The 9,591-nt window shown below is 44.5% G+C and overlaps 1 non-coding gene across 1 annotated transcript; it reads right to left on the bottom strand.

The window, feature by feature from the left end:
- Positions 1–1,445: 1,445 nt before the first annotated feature.
- TRNAT-GGU (transfer RNA threonine (anticodon GGU)) lies at positions 1,446–1,521 on the bottom strand. The gene has a single exon. It is a non-coding gene; the product is annotated as a tRNA-Thr (tRNA).
- Between the last annotated feature and the right edge of the window lie 8,070 nt (positions 1,522–9,591).

The raw sequence follows: 9,591 nt of genomic DNA, 5'->3' as shown, positions 1-9,591 counted from the left end.
AGTCCTCTAAATGAGGAATGAGGTAGAACTGCTGAAAATAGTCTTTTGAAAAGTTTTCGAGGAAGTAGTTACAGCCCCTTGGGAAAACAATGAACTGGAGCTCAGATCAATGAGAACTTGGTCACCTCGCACAAAGACTCCTAATCACGCGAGGTTTGTTCTGCTGCTCATCTTGGAACTAGAATTTCATCTCCAGCACCTGCACTTATTCTTCTATTCATATGTAAATTGATTAAAGCTGTTATTCTTTCTTCCCCTCAGTCTGCTTTTAAAGTAATACTATAATTTATGAAAGCGTGCAGTGGAGGGAGGCGGGGGGGAGCCCGTGGGTACCACCAGGGCGGCTTGGGCTTTGCACCGAGCCCACGTGACCGCCACGGAGGAGAAGCCATGTCTCTCCTTCCCTCAGGGATCTATTTGAACATTAAGGGGTTATCACTGGAGCGGTTATGGGCTTTAGACATTTCCACAGATATGACATTTGGATTCCGATGGCAGTTTTATGGCCCTCTTTATAGCTGTGATCACAGTGGAGGGGTTCAGATGGCCCCACTGTCAGGCAGGAGAGAGAAGGTTGTCTGTTGGTCAGAACGGGACAGAAAGCCACGCATCCTGGGTTCTACTTGTGGCTTCGCAGTCAGCTGCTGAACATCTGCCGGAGTAAGTCACTAGAACTCCAGGCCTCCTTCTCTTCTGCATGCAGATTAACCGCCTGTGGCAAACATTGCGTGCAAATTTCAAGGGCAGTTGAGTCCTCTGTGCTTTTCCACTTGCTCCTCTTTTTTTTTTTTTCTTGTTTTTTTTTCCCCTCCCTCTCTTTCTTCTCTCTCTCTCTCTTTTAAGGGCATGAGTTGCCAACTTAATGTGCAATTAAGTTGTGTATACCCCAAGCTAAGCAGGGCACTTCCGCTGCACGTTAAAGCCATCAATTATAAACATATCTGTGATATGGGACGTCTTAGGGGAGGAACCCAAGTTGTGCTCTGATGGAGTCATTCTATGTGGCCGCTTCTTCCTGCTTTTACGGGAGGGATGTGGCTGTTGGTTTAAACCAAACAGGACGTTGCATTCTTGTGTGCCCCGCTTTCTCAGTCTGTGAAAGGCTAAGGAAATTGAGCTTATTTATTTATTTATTTATTTTTTGTATTTTTCTGAAGCTGGAAATGGGGAGAGACAGTCAGACAGACTCTCGCATGCGCCTGACCGGGATCCACCCGGCATGCCCACCAGGGGCGACGCTCTGCCCACCAGGGGGCGATGCTCTGCCCCTCCGGGGTGTCGCTTTGCCGCGACCAGAGCCACTCTAGCGCCTGGGGCAGAGGCCAAGGAGCCATCCCCAGCGCCCAGGCCATCTTTGCTCCAATGGAGCCTTGGCTGCGGGAGGGGAAGAGAGAGGCAGAGAGGAAGGGGGGGGGGTGGAGAAGCAAATGGGCGCTTCTCCTGTGTGCCCTGGCCGGGAATCGAACCCGGGACTTCCGCACACCAGGCCGACGCTCTACCACTGAGCCAACCGGCCAGGGCCAAATTGAGCATATTTAAAGAGCGTCTCAGTTTGTTAAAGAAGGAATGTGGCTCATGCAATTTTACATTTATAACTATACAACATGTTCTACGTTGTGTTCGCTGTTCACAGCAGTAGCTTTTAAGTGTATTTATTGAAGAACTCGAACGAACCAGGTTCTCTCATGAAGTGAGTGTTGAACGAAGGTGACCATCTGGGACCAGACGGTTATAGGTCTTTGTCTCAGTTTTGTTGGTGAACAACTCTGATCTGGAGAAAGTTACTATGTCCCCTAAGCCTTAGTTGCCCCCCTTCCCCGCCCACCCAATGAGGGAAAAACAGAAAACAAAAGCAAGCAAACAGCAATTTACCTGGCAGGACAGCTGTACCAATCAAAGTAGATAATACATGAAAAATCCAGAAAATGGGTCCATTATTCACAACTCCTCAAAAGTTCTCTTTCACTGAGGGAAGGCTATGTGCTTTGAACCATTTAGAGTCACAGTGAATCAAGACCAGAAGCGTTCAGGGAAATGAACCAGGTTCTCTGACACTGGGTTGGCCAAGGAAACAAATATGTATTTCAACTTCTCAACCATATTGTGTGACTTGTGTAGGCAGAGACGGTGGTCACCATGCTTTCTGCCTGTTCCCCGGCCCTCTTTCCCCCCAGTAAACCCACAGAGATGGCACAATATTCCCGACAGAGGTGGCCAAGACTCGTGCACTAGTGCTCTGTGGAGCCTGCCGGTCTGTCTGCTCATCTGCCCGCCTCACGTCCCTGTCTTCCCCTTCGGTCTTCTTTACATGTCATTTACATAGTGTGAAACCTAACAAGCGATGTTAGAGACGATAAATATCGCGAGGGCTGTTTCTGTCTGGAAGCCGTGACGCAGCTCAGCGAACGCACGCGCCGCGCAGTCCCGGCTTGGCTCCTGTGTGCGGGGCTTTGCTTCTGCATATTTTGCTGTCAGTTTCTTGACATTTCTGTCAGCTTCGCACTGGAGAGGGCACAGGTGCCGGCGGGCAGGTTGCACCACATTTTCATTCTCCATTGCGTTTTCAGAGACGATGGGAAAAAAATAAAACGGGGAGGTGTGCGAGGGTGGGGGCAGTGAGCAAGTACTCGGCAGAGAGGTGAAGGGGTCACATGCAGAGCAGTGGGAGGGAGGGATCTGGAAGTCAGACTGTGCGGCCTTTTCTCTCGCAGTTGGAGCTCACTGTGCAGGGGAGTCAGTGCCAATCCCCACCCACACCCCCAAAATCCAGACACAGAAGCGTTCAGATCTGCTATGAAATTATGCCATCTTCTCATTTTGTCATTATGCGAGGTGGGTAGAAGGCAAATATTTAAACAAATCTTTTTTTTTTTTTTTTTCTCTCTCTCTCTGACAACTGTGCAGAAGGTGAGTGCACAAACCAGTTACTGTTTGCCCAGTACCGGCACCTCTAGCTCTTGTCACCTGGATGGTTTTCTGCCCCTTGGAACCGGAATCTTTTTGGTTTTCCTTTTTAATTCATGGTGGGAAAGGACAGAGGGGCATTCAAGAAGTCTTAATGTTGGAAGTCCCCTTTCTCACTCACCATCGCCCAGCTTTTGTAAACAAAAGGGAAAAAGATGAAGCTATCCCCCTCCCCCATCAACACTTAGCTAACAAAACAACAGCAGTAAGAACAGCATCTGCACTATATCCTGTTCAGCATCATCTTCCCGAGGAACCCCCGGTAAATTTATTTAATTTCTCTAAGACTCTATTTCTCAAACCGGTTATGGAAATAACATGTTCGCTTATTAAGTAAATTTGGATAATTCACATTTTCAAACTTAATCTCAGATGGAGCTCCCTCTTGTCCCCCATTAACGTGAATGAATATGGAAGCAGGTGCAGTACTCTGGGGCCGTTAGTCCACAATTTGAGCAAAATAGTTCTAATAGCCAGTTTAGAATTCTACGTTTTTGAGCACATTCATTGTAGGTCTTATTTAGTGTGTCTGATTTCTCGCTTTCGTTGCAATGCAAGTTAAAATATTTGGCAAATATCAGGGAAGGCCAAATGCTGTGTTTCAAACTACTCAAAGTCTACTGGTGTTCTCTAGGGTATCAGAACCAAAACAGGACATTTATTAAGGTTTGACAAAATAGAAAGCTAAGTATAAAAACAAATGATGTGGCTTTGAATAGCCTACCTAGATGATTCTGCTGGCTTAATATCAGCCAAGTAAGATGTGAACATGGTTGGAAGAGTCTGACGGTACAAGCATCTTGGTGACTGTCTGCATCTGACGGTACAAGCATCTTGGTGACTGTCTGCGTCTGATGGTACAAGCATCTTGGTGACTGTCTGCGTCTGACAGTACAAGCATCTTGGTGACTGTCTGCGTCTGATGGTACAAGCATCTTGGTGACTGTCTGCGTCTGATGGTACAAGCATCTTGGTGACTGCGTCTGACGGTACAAGCATCTTGGTGACTGTCTGCGTCTGACGGTACAAGCATCTTGGTGACTGCGTCTGACGGTACAAGCATCTTGGTGACTGTCTGCGTCTGACGGTACAAGCATCTTGGTGACTGTCTGCGTCTGACGGTACAAGCATCTTGGTGACTGCGTCTGACGGTACAAGCATCTTGGTGACTGTCTGCGTCTGATGGTACAAGCATCTTGGTGACTGCGTCTGACGGTACAAGCATCTTGGTGACTGTCTGTGTCTGACGGTACAAGCATCTTGGTGACTGTCTGCGTCTGAAGGTACAAGCATCTTGGTGACTGCGTCTGATGGTACAAGCATCTTGGTGACTGTCTGCGTCTGACGGTACAAGCATCTTGGTGACTGTCTGCGTCTGACGGTACAAGCATCTTGGTGACTGCGTCTGACGGTACAAGCATCTTGGTGACTGTCTGCGTCTGACGGTACAAGCATCTTGGTGACTGTCTGCGTCTGATGGTACAAGCATCTTGGTGACTGCGTCTGACGGTACAAGCATCTTGGTGACTGTCTGCGTCTGATGGTACAAGCATCTTGGTGACTGTCTGCGTCTGACGGTACAAGCATCTTGGTGACTGTCTGCGTCTGATGGTACAAGCATCTTGGTGACTGTGTCTGACGGTACAAGCATCTTGGTGACTGTCTGCGTCTGATGGTACAAGCATCTTGGTGACTGTCTGCGTCTGACGGTACAAGCATCTTGGTGACTGTCTGCGTCTGATGGTACAAGCATCTTGGTGACTGCGTCTGACGGTACAAGCATCTTGGTGACTGTCTGCGTCTGACGGTACAAGCATCTTGGTGACTGTCTGCGTCTGACGGTACAAGCATCTTGGTGACTGTCTGCGTCTGACGGTACAAGCATCTTGGTGACTGTCTGCGTCTGATGGTACAAGCATCTTGGTGACTGTGTCTGACGGTACAAGCATCTTGGTGACTGTCTGTGTCTGACGGTACAAGCATCTTGGTGACTGCGTCTGACGGTACAAGCATCTTGGTGACTGTCTGCGTCTGACGGTACAAGCATCTTGGTGACTGTCTGCGTCTGACGGTACAAGCATCTTGGTGACTGTGTCTGACGGTACAAGCATCTTGGTGACTGTCTGCGTCTGATGGTACAAGCATCTTGGTGACTGTCTGCGTCTGACAGTACAAGCATCTTGGTGACTGTCTGTGTCTGGCGGCACAAGCATCTTGGTGACTGTCTGTGTCTGACGGTACAAGCATCTTGGTGACTGCGTCTGACGGTACAAGCATCTTGGTGACTGACTGCGTCTGACGGTACAAGCATCTTGGTGACTGCGTCTGACGGTACAAGCATCTTGGTGACTGTCTGCATCTGACGGCACAAGCATCTTGGTGACTGTCTGCGTCTGACGGTACAAGCATCTTGGTGACTGTCTGCGTCTGACGGTACAAGCATCTTGGTGACTGTCTGCGTCTGATGGTACAAGCATCTTGGTGACTGACTGCGTCTGACGGTACAAGCATCTTGGTGACTGCGTCTGATGGTACAAGCATCTTGGTGACTGCGTCTGATGGTACAAGCATCTTGGTGACTGTCTGCTGACACATCAGTAGGTAAATTTCTATTAGCAGAACTATTGAGTCAACAGGATCATCCTTTTACAAATTTGACAGGTGTCACAAACTGCCTTCCAAGCAGGTCATGTTGATTTATACTTCCAGAAAAACCATATGTATATACATATACCATATATATATATACACTCACACTCATATATATGGTTATACGGTCATGATATATATGTGGTTCTCTTTTGTTAATTGGCCCTTTCATATTATTTCTCCACTTTTCTCCTGGACTCTAGATAAACTTTAGTTGTTGCTTTTCAATGATTGTATCAAATTTATAAATTTGGGGAAAATTGACATTATTCAAGTATTGCATCTTATGATCAAGGAGCCCAAAATAATTTTTTTTCCCTTAATTCAGTTGTATTTTTTAAAAAAATATTTGATCACTGTTTCTTGGTAAGGCACTTGGGCCTTTTGTATATTGCCTTGTTATTTTAGGTCAGGGTTTGCTTGTTTTCAGAAATAATGCTCACAGGAACAAGCCACGCCCACTCAGTAACATTACCAGCTCTGGCCGCTTAGAGTTGAGTGGTTGCCACAGGAACCATGTGACCCAAGAGGATTCAGATATTTAACACCTGGCCCTTTGCTGAAAAAGTCTGCTGAGTCCTTCAAATCATTTGTTTCCTTCCATTATTTCTTCAATATTTACTTCTATATAGGAGATGATCATTTTTATTGTTAAGTTTGCAACTGACCTTGTTACTAGATTTTTTGTTTGCAATACTTTCCTCTGATTCTCCTGAAGTATGTAGGTATGTAAGATACCATGTAAAATAATTGTTATTTATTCTCATATTCCCATTATATTTATCTGCTATTTGTTCCACTGACATATATATAGCATTGTATTCATTTCTTTAATGTATATAAATATACCATATATATTGTATAATATTACATAATTTATTTCTATTTGATTAAAGTAAGTTTTAATTAAAAGTAGATGTGAGAATGTAGTCACATATTTCCCCACATGCATTGAGATGTAAATAAATAATAGCATCCTTTATTGAATAGATTTTCTATTTTGAAGTCATAGGAGGGACTTCACTTCATTAGAATATTTTATTCTTTAATACCCAGCTAAATTTTATTTGCTAGTAATTTATTAACATTTTGCATCAGTATTCAAAAATGAAATGTATCCATATTTCTCATACCTGTGGTTTGTAAGTTTAGAATGTAAAAGTTATGTTGGGTCTATAAAAAGAATTCAGATGTTTTCCATTTTTCTCGTGCCTTAGGGTTGTTAAGAGCATCAGAACTATTTTTTCCCTGGATGGTTGAAGAATGTACTTATTAATTCATCTGGATATGGGGTTTTCTGGGTAGTATTACTTTAACATAACTGTCAATTTTCTTTATCACATACAGACAAAATGTATTTGTAGGAAGAAATTTAGACTCTTATTTTTATTAAAAGTAACAATGTTTACTGTTACAATCCATTTAATTCAGACCTTCAATTTTATTTGTATAGAATAGGAAACATAAAAATACAGATTTTTTTTCAGATATTTAAGAATTTACAAAATTTGTTTCTATGTATTTATGTTTTCTGCTTTTAGTTAAATTAATTGGGTGACATTGGTTGATAAGATCACATAAGCCTGACCGGTGGCGGCGTAGTGGATAAAGCATCAACCTGGAATGCTGAGGTCGCCAGTTTGAAACCCTGGGCTTGCCTGGTTGAGGCACATATGCTTCCTGCTCCCTTCCCTCTAAAATGAATAAGTAAAAATTTTTTTGCCTCCCCATTTCCAACTTCAGAAAAATACAAAAAAAAAGATTTTTAAAAAAATCACGTGTTTCAAGTGTAGATTTCTATGATACGTGATCTGTATGTTACATTGAGTGCCCATCACCCACAGTCCAATCACCTTCTGTCACTCTATGTTTGACTCTTTTACCCTCCCCCTGGTAACTACCATCTGTTGTGACTATGAGTCTTAGTTTTCTATCCCACATGTGAGTGAAATCTTCTGGTTCTTAACTTTCTCAGACTGACTTATTTCACTTAGCATAATATTCTCAAGGTCCATTTGTGCTGTCACAAATGGCAGTATTTATCTTTTCTTAGGGCCGAATAGTAGTCTTTCTATATATATTTAAAATTTTTTCCATTGAGGTGAGAGAATGGAGGAAGGAAGGGGAAGTGGAAGGAGAGAAAGAGAGAGAAGTATCAACCTGTTGTTCCACTTACTTGTTCCATTTAGTTGTGCACTCATTGATTGCTTCTCACATGTGCCCCAACCAGGGATCAAACTCATGACCTAGGTCCTCCTGGATGTTGCTTTATTCACTGAGCCACCCATTCAGGGCTCTATATATTCTTGATATTCCATGGCATCCTTCAGGAAAATGTGGGTGGATATCAAAAGACAAGAGGGTATGTGATAAAAGAAATAGCGGCAATATCCCAGGAGAATTTAGTGGTTATAATTTTCTGGACCACAGCTGCCTAAATAAGCAACTGAATAAGAAAAAAATAAAATAAGAAATCAGTGGGTCCTTAGATAAGAAAGGAATGAAATCTAAGGAATAGATAGAAAGGACACGAAAATGGAAGTTATAAACGAGAAGGTAAAGAGGCATTTTTCTAAAAAACAAAAAGGTAATTAGATACTTAAAAATCACAAGGTTGTATGAGGAGTAATTGGGACAATGATGAGGCAAAGTAATACCTGACACAATGATCAGCTGTTGTATGAAAGGAGTTTAAGCAAAGAGAATATGATCAATCTGGGAAATGGCTGCGTTCTTGACTTGTGCGAGCGTAGATTAGGATAACGAACACCAGACTTTTACAGGAGCGCCACTATTCCGTGCAATAGGACAGGAATCGTAACTGTAGCACTCTGCTGGTTCTTCAGTGGGCAGTACTTTTATAGTCAGAATGTGTATTGGGTTTTCCAACTTTAGAATCAACCTCTAGATATAAAACATCGCAACGATTCCCATACAGTCTGGATGGAGGTGACAGACCTGCGCTGAAATGTGAAAGCGGAGACGGCTGGGGCCACGGTGGAGGGACCAGGGAAGGACAGGCCGGGGCTCTGGATGGAGGTGACAGACCTGCACTGAAACGTGAAAGCGGAGACGGCTGGGGCCACGGTGGGGGGACCAGGGAAGGACAGGCCGGGGCTCTGGATGGAGGGGACAGACCTGCACTGAGATGTGAAAGCGGAGACGGCCGGGGCCACGGTGGGGGGACCAGGGAAGGACAGGCCCACGGCGGAGGGACCAGGGAAGGACAGGCCCACAGTGGAGGGACCAGGGAAGGACAGGCCGGGGCTGCCACACCTCCATCTTCTCCAGAGAGGAGCGGAGAAATTCCTTAACACGTCACAGAACACGAAACAGACTTCTAAGAGGTGTCTATCGCAATGATAAAAGTAGGCAACAAAAGTACTAAAGATAGCGGTTCTGATCTACCTGTCCAGTGTGGGTGTGGTGGGGAATTGGGACAGTTTAAGCAGGTCTTGTCTTCTCTCCCAGTGAGAGTCCATTACTAACGTCTGAAATCGACAAGGCACCTGTTCCTGCGAACACCCGATCGAGCTGGGGAGGTAATGCTAAAAGGACAGACAAGGATGAATGAACATGGTTGCCTTTTTTTTAAAACAACTGAATTTATTGGGGTGTCAGTGGCTAACAAAATGATTCAGGCTTCGGGTGCACAGTTCTATAACACATCGTTGCTCACAGTATTGTGTGTTGCCTTTGGAAAGGAGAAATTACTTTGATGTTTAAAAAAATAATTTTTCTACAGTGTTTATGTCTTCTTGTTATAATACAGTGTGTCCGTAAAGTCGTGGTACACTTTTGACCGGTCACAGGAAAGCAACAAAAGACGATAGAAATGTGAAATCTGCACCAAATAAAAGGAAAACCCTCCCAGTTTCTGTAGGATGATGTGGCAGCATGTGCGCATGCGCAGATGATGACGTAACACCGTGTATACAGCGGAGCAGCCCACGGCCATGCCAGTCGAGATGTGGACGG

Source organism: Saccopteryx bilineata, chromosome 7 (genome assembly GCF_036850765.1).
Source record: "Saccopteryx bilineata isolate mSacBil1 chromosome 7, mSacBil1_pri_phased_curated, whole genome shotgun sequence".
Taxonomy (NCBI): domain Eukaryota; kingdom Metazoa; phylum Chordata; class Mammalia; order Chiroptera; family Emballonuridae; genus Saccopteryx; species Saccopteryx bilineata.
The sequence above is the reverse complement of the archived record's forward strand: the minus strand, read 5'-3'. Positions and strand labels throughout refer to the sequence as shown.